The following is a 21,383-nucleotide window of genomic DNA, read 5'->3' on the forward strand; positions in this document are numbered from 1 at the left end:
CTTTTGGAGGTGGGAGGAAACCGGAGCACCCGGAGGAAACCCACGCAGACACAGGGAGAACTTGCAAACTCCACACAGGCAGTACCCAGAATCGAACCCGGGTCGCTGGAGCTGTGAGGCCACTGTGCCGTCCATTCATTATGGAAATGGTAGTTACTGGGCTAGTAATCCAGAGGGTTGGACAAATGATATCGATTATATGTTCAAATCCCACCAAGGCAGCTGGGGAATTAAGTTCAGTTATTAAGTGAATAAAAGCAAAATACTGCAGATGCTGGAAATCTGAAATAAAAACAAAAATTGCTGGAAATACTCAGCAGGTCTGGCAGCATCTGTGGAGAGAGAAGCAGAGTTAACGCTTCAGGTCAGTGACCTTTCATCAGAAAGGTTCTGTGGAGTAGTGTTAACTCTGCTTCTCTCTCCACAGATGCTGCCAGACCTGCTGAGTATTTCCAGCATGTTTTGTTTTTATTTGTTATTAAGTAAATATGGAATTAAAGGCTAGTATTGGTAAAGATGACAATGTAACCATTGGATTGTTCACTAATTGGTTTTAACCTGGCAGCAACTAATTCACCTTTTCAATGGCATTTGGGGATGGGCAATAAATGCTAGCTTTGCCAGCGAGGCTCACATCCAGTGAATGAATAAAAAGGAATTATAGCGTTTACTTCTAACCTATTAGGTATTTTCCATGCTTCTATAATGTCCCTTCTGCAACATTTTTTTTTGAGGTTGCAGAGCCCTATTTTATCTAATCATCCTTGCAGTGTTTTGATGCCCATTTCTGCACCAACTCTAGAACTGGAATGCCCCCCCACCCCCATATCATGCAATGAGAATAATACACAATGCACCAGGTATGGCCTGAGCAGCGCACTGTATAGATTCAGCCTCACTGAGGATTTAAACTCTTTTGAGGTGGCAGTATAACCCAACAATATTTGCTTTATTCATTTCTGCCTCACGATATTTGAACATAGTGAGGGGTGAACTAACCAGCTGGATCCTTAATTCAAATCTGTCTTCTAAGTTCTATCATCCTTATTAACATGTCTGTCCCATGCTTACTTCCAACCTACAGTAGCTTGCATTTGTCTAATTTAAACATCAGTCCAGGTGCACGCCCTGTTGAAATCTCTTTGTATGATTTAATATCCTTTCATTGAGACTGGAAGTCCAAGACACTTCTGCTGGCTCAGTAGGGTATATATGCTGGGGATGTTGGCCACCTCGAGGACTTCTGCGTTGGAGATATGGTCCTGCCACCTGATGCCAAAGATTCTCCTCAGTTGGGACATCGCTCTTGGCTGACATCTTGTCCAGTCCTCGCTGCCGTAGAGCAAGGTACTGAGGACACAGGCTTGTAACACTCGGACTTTTGTGTTCCGTGTCAGTGCGCCATTTTCCCACACCCTCTTGGCCAGTCTGGACTACTCTTCCATTTACTTTCTGATTCCATTAGTTTTTCAACGATGGAGATCAAGTTAATGGTCTGGATTTTGCCGTCAGTGGAGAAGGGATGGCGTTCATTGCTAATCTCTAAGAAAGCTGCCCAGAAAGATTTAGCAAGCTCCAGAGCATCAATTTCCCCTATTCCAATGTGACTTTTAATCTGGCACCATCTATAGGGAATGTTGTGTCCAGGAAACAGGTTGAGCAACACTTTGGTTTGAAGAATCCGATCGAGCAACAAACCAAGAAGTAAAAAGCATGGATTATAATTGACTTCATAACAATTTTACAGAAAGCAAAATATAAATACATATAGGATTAAGGTAGTGACTCAATTATCATCAACTCTTAAAAACATAGGAAACAGTAAAATAATTTTTAGCATTTTAAAAATCATGGCATCTTTATTATGGATTGGAGGGACTGACACTCCACATATAAAATTAGTTTTTTTCAGGGCCAGCGAGGTTGTTCAGCAGTAAGTATATATGTCAGTATGCCATTTAAAAACTCAGTTACTCCTCATTCAACAAGGCTTAACATTTTCAATGGTTTTTACAGTGCAAATATTGTGTAAAAAGTTGAAGTTCACATCAAATCACTGATAGTGTTGACTGCATCTGCAAAGATTGCAATGTTGCACCCTGTGGAGGAGCAGGGTAGCATTGACATGACTTCCAAATTTTGATGTTTAACTGCCAATGTGTGAACACGAGAGGTTGGTGTCACTTTGGTAATGATGACAAATGTTGACAGTTTTACTGTCATTACAACTGTAAATTCCGGGCTATTGAGTCTGTAGTTGCCATGAACAGCTCTGCCATTCTTGAATATGAAAACTACTTTTCCCTATTTTTAGCTGATTCGAACATCCTCAATGATATGGACTCCTGAAAATTATCAGTGTTCCAAAAATCATATGGAATTTATTGGATTGTTTTCCTTTAGCTTTGATTTCCAAATGTCAGAATTCAATGTTGAAAGGTATACATGCCGTGTAATTTATGGGCTTCTATCCAGGAGGATATCATCTGTTGTATACCCTGATTTTTAGCTCCAAATGCATCTCTTTGCATTTTGACCTCCTCTGACCAATTCTGTGTTTACAGTATTGGGGGAAAAATGAAAAGGAAATCTTCCATGGATTTAGTACCTCATGCCTCTTGGAAGTATTTTGATGCGCTTCACGTACATTGAGTTACTTTAAAGTGCTGTGCTTGCATCCAATATGTATAGAAAAATTGGAGTGCCCATTTGGTACAAGCTTAAGATTAGAAGGGTAAGTTCGCGTAAAAGAATACTGTAGCAAAGATTAAACATGAAAAGTTTTGGTTCGACTTGGGCTGCACAGTGGCGCAGTGGTTAGCACCGCAGCCTCACAGCTCCAGTGACCCGGGTTCAATTCTGGGTACTGCCTGTGTGGAGTTTGCAAGTTCTCCCTGTGTCTGTGTGGGTTTCCTCCGGGTGCTCTGGTTTCCTCCCACATGCCAAAAGACTTGCAGGTTGATAGGTAAATTGGCCATTAGCAATTGCCCCTAGTATAGGTAGGTGGTAGGGAAATATAGGGACAGGTGGGGATGTGGTAGGAATATGGAATTAGTGTAGGATTAGTATAAATGGGTGGTTGATGGTCAGCACAGACTCGATGGGCTGAAGGGCCTGTTTCAGTGCTGTATCTCTTAACTAAAGTAAACTAAACTTGTATACCAGATCCATCCGTCATTTGTTTCTCTTTCCTGGCTCATTCCGATTTCCTCTCGCTGCATTGTTGGAGGTGCCATCCTTTCGATGAGATATAATTTCTGTGTTTTTGTTTCATACTTTATTTCCAAGGAAAGTATTGCAAATTTTTTTGCATGTTCATATTGACTATTTGGGTCACTAGCGATTAAAAGTGAGCGGTGCATTAAGGTAGATAGTACTGTAATTCACTCTGGGAGCTCACTTATCTAGTGCTTGTTTAGTCCAGCTTTTCAGGACTCCCCTGCACTGCTCCCCTATCTCAGGCTTGTTTCTCTATATAGTGGTGACAGTGCAATAAAATTACATTTTGTACTTTGGAGAGCCAAAGTGATTAATGAGGTACCGATGATGGCCTTTTTGAGGTTTTTGGGCTGAAAAGTAAAGGATGCTGTCCTTTGCATTTGTTGACCTCTTTGCATACATATAAAGCATTTTGTAGCACTCATGTCTTGAGACAATAAAAGTTGTTCTTCGAACTCCTGTGGCAAAATGCATCCTATTGGTGTCAGCATGATTAGGGAACTGAATAATCAAGTACATCTAAGATGACATGACTGCCTTTGATTTATTTTAACTGGCAAACTGATATTCTGTCTGGTTTTAAACCATTAAATCTTAATGATTTTGTAATCCTTTTGCTATAGAAAACATTACATTCTCCACTGACTGTGAATGGGTGGAATTATGTACCATTGATGTACTATTCTGAACATAAAAATTGGAAGTGATTTGGTCAGTATTAATTTTATACATTTTTTTGTCTCGTAAAAGTGAGATGATATTCCTGTCCACCACACAGAAACAGTGATGATGAGAAGGACCCAGGCTCTCAGTTTATTCCCCTCCCCACCGTTGCTGTCTCTATCATCCCCAGGAACTGCCTTGTTTATCGCAGCTTTGCCAAAGTCCTCTTCCTTGGTAAACACTGATGCAAAGTACTCATTCGTACCTCAGCTATGCCTTTGCCTCTACCTAGATCAGCTGGCCGTATGCTCTGCAGTGAATCAAGCTGCCCGTCAAGCTCAGAAACCCTCCGCATGAGTTCAGGCAGCTGGAGGTGCTTCCTGCAAACACAGGCCTCCGGGACCTGAGTCTTGAAGTTCCCATATGGCACATGAATTGCAGAGAATTGGTCATAATTGTCCCTCCATTCTAATTAGAAACTTAAGACAAACGCCTTAAGATATAAAGTGATTATTTATATAATTTGTGTGTTGCTGAAAACAGAGACATTTTGTCGAAGTTTTTAGTCTTGCACTCATAAGGACAATTCACAAGAATACCAATGCGAGGGAAAGCAACAAATTTATAGTGTATGAGAAGAGAGTGCTGATTGATTGGCAAGTGGACTCTGATTGGTAAAGGCGTTGCCATGAAAAATGCATCAGTTTATGGTGACTGACGGTTAACTGCCAAGCTTTGTTTGAAATTTAAACCAGGCAGCTTTACTCTGATTGGTCAAGGCATTGACCTGAGGAATAAACCAGTGAATGGCTGTCACTTTTTTTTTTTAGCTGTAACAAGCACAATATGTGTGTATGTTCTTTCTATCTGCAAAGAACAGGGCCCTACCTTATTGCCAGCCTTGTAAATAGGCCCAAGCCATTTGCTCACCATGCAAGCTTAATGCTGAAATAGGGCAAGTCAAAGGCATCCTGCGTAACAATGTCTACCCTGATCAGATCATTTCTTGCTGTATATCGTGCAAACATGGGAACGGGCCTAAGGTCATCATTTTCGGCCCTGAAAAATGCCCAATCTACCTCAGATTACCCTGGAAGGACAATGTATCACAAAAATTTGAGACAGGTGAAGCTAGCTGTTTCACACTGCTACTATGCAGTAGCAACACGTATGGTGCTCATCACTAACCGGATGCTGCGTCAAGTCAAAAAGACATCCTGCCTATCACACAAATGAGTAATGTGACATATGAATTTCAATGCCAGTGTGATGCTAGATATGTAGGCCGTACTTCCCAAAGACTGGCGGATCGTATCAAACAACATGTCCCTTCCGCTGTTCGCAACAGGCAAGGTATAGGTCGTACCCAAAACTACCCCACTGCAATGGATCATTGAGCTGCATAAGTGCTAGTAATCCCCCAGATTATTTGTTACTACTTGTTGTGGCTTGGCTATGTTACCCCTGTTAGGTTAGGCAGGAAAAAGTCAATTTAGAAGTAGCACTGGTTTCTTCAGAATGAGGCATTTAAGTGGGTGTATACATTGATTAGTATACAATTTGTTTTTACGAATTTTTCTTCTGTATGTTACAAATTTGTTTATGTTCCCTTTTTGTTGACCTGTGTCACAAATGGGAACAAGGGGCAGAAGCTAAACTAATATTGCTCTTGAACTGGCCACTAGCAGCTGTGTGGAAGTCGATGAAGATTTCCTCCACCATCCTCACACCATTCATGTGTGAATGGCCTGGCCTCTACTTTGCATTGGTCTGAATAACACAGTTGAAATTGGAAACTTACCTTGTGAGTAATTATGGATGAGAGCCTGCATTGTAACGTTCCCCACTGTGAAGATGCCAATGTGTTTAAACTTAAGTGTGCTGTTATAGAGTTTTCTTATATACAGGAAACTAACTATTTATTTTTTTTAAACGTTTCTTGCATTCTTGGAGGTATATAGATATTTCTCTGTCATTGCATCCATCATGTTATGGTGACGTCATGCAGTTTGTGTTTGCATGGAGTGAAGGCTAACGGTAGGCATGTATAATAGCATATCAGTAATTATACTGCATGGAGTACCTCTTCACGAGCCACAACCATTCAAAATGGCAGTTGAGATTAATCAAAATGGGTCTAACAATTTTGCAAGGCATCACTCCTGTATCAGATGTTTTAACTAGTGGCTCACCGGCAGTACATGACTGAACAATGAAAATTGAGATGAACCGGAGACTTGCACTGGGAGAAAATATATTCCACATATCAAGGTTCAATTATGAAAGCAGGAGAAAGTAGTATCTGCATGTTATCAGTGTTACCATGGAAGCCTGTGCAAGTGCATGTTTCTGCAGAATAAAATAGATATTTCCTTCAAATAAAATATATCCATCTTAATTATTAAGTAACCTGATTAGATGTAAAAATAGAATCTTTTATCGCTAATTTCCAAATCACTATCCTGAGCACATACAACTTCATAATAAAAACAAGATCAGACCAGTAAAGGAAATATTACCTCCTTACTGATTTTTAAGGTAGGTTTCATAGAAAGTATGAAAAATCCACAATAACCTAATGTTGTATAATAACTGTCAAAATTACTCGAAAAATGACTCTCATATGCTCACAAATGCCTTGGTTTGTGGCTTTATCAATTTCTGAGTGTGTGGAAGCCATTTATTGGCTTGTAAACTCACCAGTGATGTGTATTCAAGGCTTCAAAGTACCACTCATTGAAGGACCGATCACTCATTGTGGTTTAAAAATGGGACCTATTTTTGATGTATGCAACTCTGGAAAAATAAACACGACTCTCTATATCTAAATGAGCTTGCAATCCATATGATGTGTTGATCATAAATGCATCATTTATAATACTCAAAGGGAGTCTTGATGCGATGTCAAAGTAGGAGTCTTGAGGTCGTGGCAGAAGAGATTTAAAGCTATCATTCTTAATTCCCATGGCTGTATTATGACACTAGCTCAAGATTGCTACTTGAACATTGTTTCAGGAATCACTTGGAGAATCTCAAATATTGGTAACAATTTTAAAGTTGCTCTTAATAAATCCCTCCCCTTCACAGCTGTGATATGTTCTACTTTCAAAACAGCCATTGTTTCTGTATTAGGAGTACACTGCAAAAACTGAGCTCAATTCATGGCTAACATATAGGTACATAAGAACAGGAATATGCAATTCTGCCACTTAGAACCTGTTCTACCATTCAATCTAATCAGAAATGTATTGATCTCAGTTTTGAAATGTTAATTTACTCAGCATACACAGTCTTTTGAGGAGAGACTTCCAGATTTCCATTACCCTTCGGATGAAAAGTCCTTCCTGATTTCACTCCTGAATGGCTTAGCTCTAATTTTAAGATTGTGCCCCCTTGTTCTGGATTCTTCAATAGAAAAATAGTTTCTCTGTATCTATCCTACCGAATCTCTATTATTTTAGACACCTTAATAAGAATACCCCTCAACCTTCAATATATTATATTGTCAAAGGAAAGTATCTATTTGCAAGTTATATTTTCAGTACATATAAAATTTACACTTTCACTTTTTATATGTAAATGTTGCTCAATATAATTGCTAAATTATATTTATTTACCATAATAGACTGCATCTTCAAGACTTGCATTAGCCTATAATTGCTTTTACTTGTACATTAAATGATGTGCACTCCACTGTCTCCAATTCTGTAGATTTATTAGTTGTGCTATTCCGACACATCAGAGATGGAAATTGATGAAACACTTTGCTTGGGTTCATTTCAAAGCTACAGTTATCTGGAGACTATGAGAGTTAAATCATCTGCGACTAACTGATTAAAGTAAATTGAGACTGTTTTCTGGATTCATTAATGTGGCTTATCATGATGCAGGTATTCTATCGGTTTGGCAGTCTAGATTGCCTACTCCTGAGTTTATGCGGAGGAGAGTGGAAATTGTGTCACCATGCACTATGGTTGCTATTTCTTTTTATTTACCCAAATTTTTATTTAACTGAAAAAAATGTGTACTTTTGCATGGCTTGTAATGCATTTGTGGGGTATCTGATATCTGCAGATATATTCATTGAAAACCTATATAATTCTGTTAAATTGGATGGCATTGAGCAATGATGGGCTCAAGAACATTGCTTGGCAGAGGGTGACAGTACACATCAACTATAAGTGGAATATTCTATCGTGCAGAAATTCAGCAGAACAGTACTGTGTAACTTTTTATCCCGCACAATATGATCTAGTGCAATACAGGCAAACAACAGTTTTCTACATTATTAACATTGCACTGGAATTTAAGTAATTAAAATGTTAGTCATCATCCAGGAAAGCATATTTGCACATTGCAACTGAGCCCAATCCTCTCTGCACCCAGCATTCCCACTTAAGCACTTTCCAGTATAGACAGCAGTACGAAATGTAAACCCTGAGTGATGCATTCATCTTTCTTGGCCAGTGGATGCTGCTAAGGGCACATGTACTGCTGCAGCAGCAGCCTTGGCCAAGAAAAGCTCACTCCACATAGAACTGGTATCAAATCTGGAATCTTCCAGTCGATATAGTTCCTTTCAGCATTTTCCCACTAAACCATCAAGCAAGCTCTTTGTATTGAATATAAATTTGAAATTTTTTTGGAAGTTGATGACTACATATCATTTTAGATTAAAATTCAGTACATTATCTATCTTTCTAGTAGTTTGCCAGGAATAATATTTCTACAGTGGTTAAAGGTTATTTGATCTGAAATGTCAAGAAATTGTTTTCTGCTTTCTGTTGCCCTCCTGGTAGACATTTTGAACATTGGAGTTCCCATTTTAATGTTGGATGTATTAGAGGAATTGTTGTGAACTGTGAGGAATTATTGCAAGCTGCATGGACTGATGTATCTTCTGTACATCAACCTTCTGGGTTGATTTGCCTTCAAACTGTGGAGATTTTAATTAAGAATGATTGACTGCAACCAATTTGGTTAACATGTTCAGGTTAATCGGCCTTAATATGGAATATAACACAATAATTGTACAGCAAAAAACATATAACATTGACAAATAATGAGTACCAGACCCAATCAGGCAGGATGGTAGCATACGCGAAGAACTGTTCTCTTTCTCTTCTCTTCTCAGTGCCTTGCTTCTTCTTGAAGTCTTCTGATCTACCCAAGCGTGTCAGACAGAAATCAGCATTGATCTGCCCTCAAAAGCCCTCCTTCTCACCGCCTACTGCAATTGGAGCCTTTTCAACCCTTCTTTATACCCTTTTTCAGAGATGGACCAGGGATTCATTATTCAGAAGGCCTCATTGTCCTGTAGAGGTGCCCTTTGAAAACAAGATGCCCAGTAGTGTGTTGAGTTCTTCATTCAAACCATGGAGAGAAGCCTGCCCTGATTGCCCCTTATCTCATTCTGTGCTGTTTCCCTAATCAGTTTCACAGTGCCCTCAGACACACCAGCCTTCAAACTTAGTCAACGTTCCCATTGTTTTTTTCTGTCTGTTATCAGCTGGTTATACTTCATGCAGTTCATAGGCCACCTGTCCAGTCTGTTGTACTCCTTGGTCAAACAATGTTACAGTAGAATGATTCACTCTGTTGACAAAAACACCTCCTGTTCTACTTTCACACATTGGTTAACTTATGCATTTCAGCAACAGGGTTTGCTAATCAAGGTTAAAAGGCAATCCTAAGTCAACTTTGTAGCATAGTTGTTTATTTCGACATCTACTCAGTTACTTTTCCATTGCTGCAGAGGCAATTATCACATATCAAAATAGTCATTCCACTTGTTACCAGTGAAACAAAACTTAGAGCAATTTCGAGTAAAACTGAATTTATAGCATCAATATCTATATACAGCAAGACTTAGACAATATTCAGGCTTGGGCTGATAAGTGGCAAGTAATATTTGTGCCACACAAGTGCCAGGTATTGACCATCTCCCCTTGATGTTCAATGGCATTACCATCTCTGAATCTCCCATAATCAACATCCTGGGGGTTACCATTGACCAGAAACTGAATTGGAGCAGCCACACAAATACTGTGGCTGTAAGAACTGGTCAGAGACTGGGAATTCTACAGTGAGTAACCCACCTCCTCACTCCCTAAAGTCTATCCACCATCTATAAGACACGGCAGGAGTGTGATGGAAAACTCTTCACTTTCCTGGATGAGTTCAGCTCCAACAACATTCTGGAAGCTCAACATCATCCGAGACCAAGCAGCCCACTTGATCAGCACCCCATCCACCGCCTTAATCATTCACTCCCTATACCACCAATGCACAGTGGCAGCAGTGTGTACCATATACAAGATGCACTGCAGAAACTCAATATGCCTCCTTCGACAGCACCTTCCAAACCCACGACCTCTTCCACCTAGAAGAACAAGGACAGCAGACGCATGGGAACACCACCACCTGCAAGTTTCCCTTCAAGTCACACACCATCCTGACTTGGAAATACATCACCTTTCCTTCACTGTCGCTGTGTCAAAATCCTGGAACTCCCTCCAGAGCAGCATTGTGGGCGTACCTGCACCAGATGGACTGCAGCAGTTCAAAAAAGTTGCTCACCACCACCTTCTCTAGGGCTATTAGGGATGGGCAATAAGTGCTGGCCTAGCCAGTGACGCCCACATCCAATGAAAGGACTAAAAAAAATCTAATCCTCCCAGTTTATTCCAAGCAATATAGCATCTATAGATATTCTATGCATCTTCCTAATTTCTAACAATATTCATCTTCAAATAAAAACATTTGTAGAAATGGACAGAAACTTGGCACTGCACGAATAAAGAAATATATATAATGTAATTATTGGGCAGGCAGATGAGGATTAGACATTTTATACTGACCCATTAACACTCCACAGCTAATTTTGCACAGAGAATTTCCATGTACTGATAACAGCTCTGCTAAAATCTTGTTGAATTGTTACATTTCAAAATATGATGAATGAATTGGAGTTCTGTCAGCTGCAGTGACCAGCTTTAAATAAAAAATACTTACATGACAAATTTGTATTGAATACATTAAAACAAAGCTCAATAGACACTTGTGCTAGTATGTATTTTATTTGAAACAGGAGCCTGTATACTTTGTTTTTCAACTAAGTACAATGTGTACTAATAATGACATTTATTGCACTTATAGGCCTGGATTTTATCCAGGTGATAAGAGTCTCGACCACTGGCAAAAACGCCGTTGAGAGCCCCACATAGCATCCCCTGGGGAAGGCCCACTGGATCAAGTGCCAATTAGGCACTTAAGTGGACAGTGGCTGACCTTCCCTGGAATCAAGGATCTCGGCGACAGAAGTCCTGCCTGCTGTTGGCCAATCAGAGGGTGGCAGCTCTTTAACAGAGGTGGTGGCTGTTGCATGTACTGGATTCACTCAAGGCCCTGGACCCAAGCCACAGGTAAGTCAGGGCTGAATGGGTTTTGCAGGGTGGGGGTCGTGGGAGAGGGAGGTGTGGGGGAGTCGGCAGCAAGGGCAGGGAATTGGCCATCAGTGGGCCCCCCTTTCCTGATGCCAGGTCCCTCATTCAGGCACTAAGTGCCTTTTAACGAGAGACGACCCCGCCCCCACCCCCATTGGAGGTGGCAACCAACCCGCAAGGGTTTACTCGGCGTGCTCCCTGTGCAGTGACAGGCCCTCTTTAAAAGGCACTTAGTGACTGAATGAGGGACGCGGTCTCAGGAAAGTGGGGTCCACTGAAAGCCAACCCTTGCTGCCAACTCCCCCACATCTCCCTCCCCCACGAACCCCACTCTGCAAAACCCCTTCAGCCCAGACTTACCTATGGCTTGGATCCAGGGCCACGGGTAAATCCAGTACATGCAGCAGCCACCACCTCCAGGCTAATTCCAGCAGTGGCAGGGTGAGGTCCTTAATTGGGTATTAGTTACCCACCTAAGGGCCTCAATTGGCGACAGGGCAGGAAGGCAGTTCACAGGCCTTCCTGCCCTTGACTTAATTTGGGTGGAGGCAGGAAGGTGGCGAGATCCTCCCACTGCCACCTTCATGCCCGATTACATGCTCTCCTTGCCTCCAAATCCATTGCAGGGAGAGCATAAATTCTCCCCATAGTTTCTGATGCAAAGTAAGCCTGATCTCTTAAAATCTGAAATCTGAGGAATAAGTTGAATAAAACTTAATGCATTGATTCAGCAAAAATAAACCTAATGGTTCACTCTTGTCCCTCAAAGTTTCAAATTCACAATACATGTACACTAAATCTTCAGAAGTTTGGAAAGATCTTTTTTATGGACTTTGGGACTAGTTTTGTAAATTTTTGAAATAAGTGTCCGGCCGAAATGTATTAGTATAGCTCTCCATGTTTTTACCTTTGAGTCACTCGTATCAGTTACTTTTCCTCAGGGAGGGACGGGGGTGCTGGTGGGGAGTGGGGAGAATTAAATACTATTCGATGTGGCACTGGGTAATTCACAGAGCAAGTGTGATCTGGAGGAATGAAGAGTGACTAAAGATATGCCACCTGGCCAGCAGAAGCCAAGATGAAGGCTATCCATGAATTTGGGATATAAACAGAAAATGCTGGAAATATTCAACAGGTCAGGCAGTATCTGTGAAGAGAGAAACAGTTAACATTTCAGGTTGATGGCCTTTTGTCAGAACTTCTGACGAATGAATTGAAGTTTTGCGGTTGGTACATGCAAAACTCATGGGTGCTCATTTGAAAAGGTTGTTTGAGGAATACCATACCCATGTGCAAGCTCTGTCCAAAGATGTGTGGCTTAAGACTCTATAGCCCCAATTTGCAGCGACAAAATAAGGAAGCTTTTTTTCTTTCATTGCTGAATCAACAAAACATTTGGATGCCTCATTGGAATCTGTAGCAGGCGCTCCTCTTTACAAGTGGCCAGGAATCACTCATGATTGCACTTTTTTGGAAGCACAGACTGCACATCTGGTGGCAAGAGATGACCGAATAGGCAGCGCCCTGCATTCTGGTTTGCCAACCATGGTGACTGGCATCCAGGTCTCTAACTCTTAGAGCTGACAGGATCAAATTGCTACCCTCAGATCAGTCATCTTGCTGGCTTACCACTCAGAGCCCCACGGCAGTAGCAAATAGGAAGTGACACCACGTTACTGCAAGCACAAGCTTCAAAGATTCAGCTGAAGATAAAGAACATGGAGACAAGGATTCAAACTAGTGAAGGGGTACTTTTAGGACAGCCATCAGGAATTTTTCAAACAATGAGTGATAGAGTATCGGAAGCAAAATCAGGGAATCTTATCTAAGAAACAATTCATTGTGACAGTTGGAGAATGTTGGGACCTCTCTGCATGGATGAATTAAGATGAACTGATTGGCCTTAGGTACATAAGAACTAGGAGCAGAAGTAGGCAATTCAGCCCCTCGAGCCTGCCCTGCCATTCAATACGATCATGGCTGATCTCATCTCAGCTTCAACTCCACTTTCCTGCCCATTCTCCATAACCCTTCAAACCATTACTAATTAAAAATCTGTCTATCTCCTCCTTAAATTTACTCAATGTCGCAGCATCCACTGCACTCTGGGGTCGTGAATTCCACAGACTCTCGACCCTTTGAGAGAAGTAATTTCTCCTCATCTGTTTTAAATCTGCTACCCCTTATCCTAAAACTATGACCTCTCATTCTAGATTGCCCCACAAGAGGAAACATCCTCGCTACGTCTTCTTTGTCTATCCGCTTAATCATCTTATATACCTCAATTTCATCTCTCATTTTTCTAAACTGAGAGAGTAAAGGCCTAAACTGCTCAATCTCTCATCATAAGACAAGCCCCTCATCCCTGGAATCAAATCTAGTGAACCTCCTCTGAACTGCCTCCAATGCAACTACATCCCTCCTGAAATAAGGGGACCAAAACTGTACGTAATACTCCAGGTGCGGTCTCATTAATGCCTTGTACAGTTGCAGCAACACTTCCCTACTTTTATACTCTATTCCTTTGGCAATAAATGCCAAAATTCCATTTGCCTTCCTTAGTACCTCATGTTCCTGCATACTAGCTTTCTGCGATTCATGCACAAGGACACCCAGATCCCTCTGTACTGAAGCACTCTGAAGTTTCTATTTAGATCATTTACTTTTCTATTCTTCCAACCAAAATGGATAACCTCACACTTATCCACGTTAAACTCCATCTGCCAAATTTTGGCCCATTCACCTAATTTATCCATATCCATTTGTAAATTTCTTATTTCTTTATTGCATCTTATTATCCCACCTATTATAGTGTCATATGCAAATTTTGCTACAGTACCTTCTATCCCTGAATCCAAGTCATTAATATAGATTCTAGGTAGTTGGGGCCCAAGGACCAAACCCTGTGGCACCCTACTAGTTACATCTTGCCAACCAGAAAAAGACCCATTTATCTCGACTCTCTGTTTTCTGTTGGTTAGCCAATCCTCTATCCAAGCTAATAAATTGCCCCTAACCCCAAGTGATCTTACCTTGTGTATTAACCTTTTGTGCAGCACCTTATCAAATGCCTTCTGGAAGTCCAGATAAACTACATCTGCAGGATCCCCATTATCCACTTTGCTTGTCACAGCTTCGAAGACCTCTAGCAAATTAGTCAAACATGATTTATCCTTCATAAAACCATGCTGACTCTGATGGATTGCATTTTGACTTTCTAAATGTCCTGTTATTACTTACTTAATAATGGATTCTAACAATTTCCCAACAACTAAACTAACTGGTCTATAGTTTTCTACTTTCTGCCTCCCTCCCTTTTTGAATAAGGGCGTTATATTTGCTTTTTTCCAATCGACTGGAACCTTTCCCGCATCCAGGGAATTTTGGAATATTATAACCAATGGATCCACTATCTTCACTGCCACTTCCTTTAAGACCCTAGAATGTAGGCCATCAGGCCATGGGGTCTGTCTTCAATCCCAATAGTTTGCTCAGTTCTTTTTCCCTAGTGATAATTTTTCTAAGTTTGTCTCTTTTTATAACCTTTGCACTACCTGTTACTATTGGGATGGTATGAGTGTCCTCCACCGTGAAAACTGAGGCAAAATACTGATTTAGTGTCTTTGCCATTTCTGTGTTCCCCTCTATTAACTCCCCAGCCTCATACTCCAAAGGACCAACATTCACTTTAGCTACTCCCTTACCTTTTATATACTTATAGAAATTTTTGCTATCCATTTTTATATTTTGCGCTAGTTTTCATAATTTACCATTGCTCTTTTTATTACTTTTTTATTAACCCTTGGTTGATCTTTAAAAGTTTCCCAATCTTCCAGCCTGCCCCTGGCTTTTGCAATATGGTATGCCTTAATTTTTGTCTTTGTTATCCTTAACTTCCTTGCTTTGCCATGGATGTTTTTTCACCCTCTTAGAATCTTTCTTCCTCTCTGGAATATATTTTAGTTGGGAGGAATTGAATATCTCCTTAAACATCTGCCACTGCTCATCAACTGTCCTACCTTTTAGTCTTCCTGCCCAGTCCACTCGGGCCAAATCTATTCTCATGCCTATGTAATTACCTTTGTTTAACTCCAGAACGCTAGTGTGGGACTCCAGTTTCTCACCCTCAAACTGAATTTGAAATTCTAGCATGCTATGATCACTCTTCCCTGCAGGATCCTTAATTATGAGATCATTAATTAATCCCATCTCATTACACAATATCAAATCTAGAATAGCCTGCTCCCTGGTTGGTTCCACAACATATTGCTCTAAAAAACAATCTCTAATACATTCAATGAACTCTCCCTCGAGGCTACCTTTGCCAATTTGATTAATCCAATCTATATGCATATTAAAATCACCCATGATTATTGCCATATCTTTCTTACAAACCCCCAGTATTTCCTGGGCCCCACTGCGGAAGTACTGTTTGGGGACCAATAGATTACTCCCACTAGGGACAACTTTCCTTTGCTATTTCTTATTTCTACCCAGTCTGATTCTAAATCTTGATCTCCAGTATCTATATCGTTTCTCACTGCAGCACTGATCTCTTCCTTTACTAACAAAGCTACACCTCCTTTTTCCTTCCTGCCTATTCTTCCAAAATACTGAGTACCCTTAGATATTCAATTCCCAAACCTGGTTTCCCTGCAACCACGTCTCAGTAATCGCCACTAAATCATACCCATTCGTCTCTATTTGCGCTGTTAGCTCATTTATTTTATTCCAAATGCTTTGTGCATTCAGATATATAGTTCTATTATCAAATTTCCCTACTCTTGCACGATTCCTTGGTGCAATATGACGATCACACTTCTGTCCTTTCCTTTTATTTTCTGGTAACAATCAGCCTCATCAGTAACCTGCACTCCTACCTTCTCCTTTAACTTTGACTTCCTAATTTTCCATGCAACTGAATCCCCCCCACCCCGTCCCCCCCACTATTTAGTTTAAAGCCCTATCTTCAGCCCTAGTTATGCAATTCGCCAGGACTCTGGTCCCAGCATGATTCAGGTGGAGCCCGTCCCATCGGAACAGCTCCCTCCTTCCCCAGTACTGGTGCCAATGTCCCATGAATTCAAACCCATTTCTCCCACACCAATCTATATCTATAATTAACTTGTGCATTTGTTATGTTCTGCTGATGATCTTCTGTGATAATGGCATTCAAAGATATGCCAATAGGAAATTAAATGCAGAGAAGCCTTTCATTGTGGATGGGGAAGGGAGGGGATCAAGATGTCCAGGTCTCAAACTGCTCCAAAAAATTGTTCCTAGCTGCAGTAACTGCTGTTCAAATTTTCTGTGGACTCAAAAACTAATCACTTCCACCAGTCCTAGCTGATCCTGACAACAGCTGAACGAGATATTTCTCAAACATACTCCTCGTGAATTACAAGCATAAATCCAGGATGTTTGGAACTGCAGTATCACTGGCTGTCATTAGAATATTTGGCAATTTGTGGCTGGTGGGTGAATTGCAGTAAGGGCCAAATCTCGCATGGAAATTTGGAGGAATTGATTTTTGGGCTGAAAACCGGCAAATGGCTGCTACCTCAGTTTGTTGACCAAATAAAGTATTTGTTCTTATCTTTTGATACAGTTCTTCTTTAAACTGTGTTTAATTTGGGGAGCAATGGGTCTGGATTGCTCATGGAAAGTCTCTGAATGCAAGCCATTATCTAGAGCTTAAGTGGTATGGAAAGCAAAGTTCCACAAACAGGTTCACCTGGCTCAAATACACAACTCCAGGATTCCCGTTCATTGAATTTAACCCATGAGATCAAAATGAAACTTTCAAGTAACATTCAAATATAAATTATAACAAGATCCTCCTGAGACAAGATGATGAAATTCTGAAATGTGACATGCAGCATACATCATTTTCCGATCCCAGGATACTGTAAATTATTCAGATCAAGTGGAAAGTTTGGCCACTTAAACAAGGAGGGTGAGAGAGACCTGAAATGATTCTCTGCACCTGTATTTTACCCTCCCTTAAGTGGGCAAATGTCTGGGGTCAGTCATGCCGCCCCACCCTTCCCCAAGGTCATGCTCAAGATTGGGACCTTGTGTATCTGTGCTCTTTACAAAAGACAATACATTTCCAATTTGTTGTAAAAGGAAGAGAGGTTGATTAACTATGTAAACTAGAAGGACAGTTGATTGATGACTGTGTATTTGAATAGTCAGCAGATTCCTGTTGCAGAAAATTAATGCAACACTTCAAGTGGATTCAGTTTTCTTTGGAGTTATTTTCTCATAGGGCAGACTGCAACTTGCGTTTGACAGTCCTCAACTTGAATCACTGTAGACAAAAAAAGAGGGTGTATGATGCATGTCAAGTGAATTCTTCAAACGAGAACCAGGTCAAATACAGTAAGTTGAGAGGGAACATGAAAAGGAAAATAAGATTGTCAAAGAGAGACTATCCAAATAGAATGGCTGCTAACCTAACAGGGAACCCAAAAATCTTATAACAACATGTAAATAGTAAGCAGGTTGAAAGAGGTGGGCTGGGCCCTGTTAGGGGCAAAGAACATGCTTAAGAGGCGCAAGGCAAGGCTAGAATACTTAACGAGTACTTTGTATCAGTATTTACGAAGGAAGAGGATGCTGACAAAATATCAGTAGAAGCAGAGATGGTGGAGGTAATGGGTCTGGTGAAAATTGATGGGCAATATGTACTGGAAAGGCCAGCAATGCTTAGAGTGAATAAGTCACCTGGTCCAGATGGCTTGCATCCCAGGTTGATAAGGGAAGTGGGAGTAGAGGTAATGGAAGAGTTTGCCATAACCTTCCAATCTTCCCTCAATGCAAGGGAGGTGCCAGAGGATTGGAAAGTGACAAATGTGACAATCTTTTTCAAGAAAGGGTGTAAGGACAGTCATCGCAACTACAGGCCAGTCAGTTTCACATCTGTTTTGGGTAAGGTTTAAGAAACAATAATCAGAGGAAAAATCAACAGGCACTTGGAGAGGTTTGAGTTAATTAAGGAGAGCCAGCGCAGATTTATAAATGCAGATCGTGTTTGTCTACTTACATTCAATTTTTTGATGTAAAAACAGAGAAGGTTGATGAAATGAATGCAGTGGATGTTGTTTCTATGGGTTTTAAGAAAGTGTTTGACAAAGTACCACATAAAAGGCTGGTTAACAAAATTGAGACTCATGGAATAGGAGGGTCATTGTCACGCCAACTTGCTTTGTTGAATGATGATTTTCTTTAATCCACTGACTGGAGATCTGAATTTATATTTTTTGAAGGAATTTTTAAAAAAAATTGATGATAAAGATGACTTCGTTGGCAGCCTAGGATGGCCACCTAATTTGCAACACTGTATCCTACATTGCAAGGCCTGTGAGCTAGAAATAAAATGGCTGCTCATCCCAACAAGAACCAAGACCCAGGAAGTTTAAGGGAACTGCCTGTTCTTTTTAGCAAAAAGAGGAACACTGCTACTATGTTTAAATCACTGCTTGACTGTCATGTGACAGGCCCCTTCCCCATATGTTGTTTTAAGCTTGTGTTTCTCTACAGCAAGGAGAAGCTTCTGGACTCTGACATATGCAGACCCAAGTGGGAGTGTCTCTCTCTCTCTCTCTCTCTCTCTCTCGCTCACTCTCCATTTCAGCTTGCAAGCTTTGAACTCTTCGAATGATCACATTTGCATACTCCAGCTACGATCAGAAACCCCATTGGAGGAAATCATCCACATCGCTGTCTGCAAGAGACCCACCGAATCAGTCATCTACCTCTTCAAACTAAGGACAACTGAATTCAGCTGGACGACAGCCGAATCACCAAACCCCACAGACTGTAAAGCCCTTTTTCCATGGGCTCGAACTCAACCAACCGACCTTTCCCCATTCTGTGACCTATTTGTGTGTGTGTAAACCTCTAGGGTGTGTGTGTGAGTGAAGGTTGGTGTGTTATTTATTATTTTTATTAGTGTGGTTTCAGTACAATAAAGTTAACCTCGTTCTTTGTTAAGCTGAAGAAAACCTGTCCAATTTGGTTCTTGTTCTGATCCTGGCAAATAAGTAATCAAACACCTACTGACTTGGCCAGTACATCTACTTTAAGAAGGAATTAAACTTCTTGTGGTCAAACAAGGAGAGGGAAAAGAGGGAAGCCCTTCGACCCTTCCTCACTTGACTGTCACAGTTGGCTTGGATAGAAAATTGGCTTAAGGGCTGAAAACAGCAAGTTGTGATAAACGGTTGTTTTTCAGACTGGAGGATGGTAGACAGTGGTGTTTCCCAAGGGTCACTGTTGGGACCACTGCTTTTCTGATATATATAAATGACTTGGATATTGGAATACACAGTAAAATTTCCAAATTTGCCGCTGATACCAAACATGGAGATGTGGCACACAGTAAGGATGATGCTATTTGACTGCAATGGGACATAAAAGGCTAGCAGAATGGGCCGACAAGTGGCAGATGGAATTTAATGCAGAGAAATGCGAGGTGATGCATTTTGGCAGAAGACTAAGGGAGCGGCAAAATAGACTTAAAGGCACAGTTTTAAAAGGGTGTGCAGGGACAGAGGTACCTGTGGATTCCTGTGCATAGATCTTAGAAGGTGGCAGGACATATTGAGAGGGTAGTTCACAAAGCATATGGGATCCTTGGCTTCATAAATAGAGATATTGAGTACCAGAACAGGTAAGTTATTCTGAACCATTATGAAGCTCTGATTAGGCCACAACTTCATATTGCATCCAGTTCTGGTCACTTTTGGAAGGATGTGAAAGTCCTTGAGAGGCTGCAGAGGAAATTTACCAAAATGGTTCCAAGGGTGAGGGAATTGAGCTGCAAGAGTAGGTTGGAGAAGCTGGGGTTGCTCTCCTTGGAGCAAAGGAGATTGAGGGGATATTTAATAGAGTTGTACAATATTGACAGGTAGAGTGGACAAATAAAATCTAATCACATTAGCTGTTGGTACAAGGACCAGGGAACACAGATGTAAGGTTTTGGGTAAAAGATGCAAGGTGATGTGAGGGAGAACTTTTTTTACGCAGTGCATGGTAATGACCTGGAACTCGCTGCCTACGAGGTTGGCGGAAGCAGAGACAGTCAATGATTTCAAGGAAATTGGGTAGACACCTGAAAGAAATAAACTTTCAGGGCTACAGGGATAGAGTGGGGTATGGGACTGTTTGGATTGCTCCACAGAGAGCCAGCATGAACGCGATGGGCCAAATGACCTCCTGTGCTGTTATGACTCTATGACCAGGGATATATAATTAATAACTGTCAATAAAAATAGCCTGCCTAAACTAAGAGGTTGCATATTTCTCATGTTTAACCTATGAAGAGTTATTGTAGCATTAATGCAGCATAGTTTTTTTTTAAAACAGTGTGCAGTTGAAGAAATTACTTTTTATGTTTGCTATGAAGCATATTGACAGTTTTTTCATTGCAAATATTTTATTTTTAAATATCAAGTTACATTTATACATGCTCATGCATTTTGGACTGTACCCTCGGACACAACTTGCAGGTTAGCTTGCGCACCCTTGCCCAGCACTTCAGACCAAAGTCTCTCAAAGAAATTGAAACCATTTAAAATGCATATTTTGATCATTTGTAGAATTTCTCCTGCACCTTAATGGTAAAAGTTTATGTCACTTATCAGTGGTAATGCCAATCTATGCATGCAATATTTATGATGGAGTGCTGCATGTATACGATGCATACAATAAAGTTCTGGACTTTTCTACTCGAAGTCTATAAGTTTACAATATTGGCATCTTGATTGAACTATGGAGCAGAGCAATAATTTATAGATTGTACAGAAAATGCTTCTTATAAAATGACACCTCCTCCTACTGAAGGAATACTACATTATCCACTAGTTTAAATATATTTTGAGCTGCAAGGGTGGTAACTTCAGCTTCAAGGTTTAGTGGATGATTAAAAGTCTTCCAGTCTTTATTCTTTTGTCTTTTTTTGTGACTCAGCCTCCATATCTTCCCTTTTGGTTTGTCTTGCTACATTTTTCAAGCTCCCAGAACTCATTAATGGAATGCTTCCACACAACA

This window comes from Heterodontus francisci, chromosome 10 (assembly GCF_036365525.1).
Source record: "Heterodontus francisci isolate sHetFra1 chromosome 10, sHetFra1.hap1, whole genome shotgun sequence".
NCBI classification, from domain to species: Eukaryota; Metazoa; Chordata; class Chondrichthyes; order Heterodontiformes; family Heterodontidae; genus Heterodontus; species Heterodontus francisci.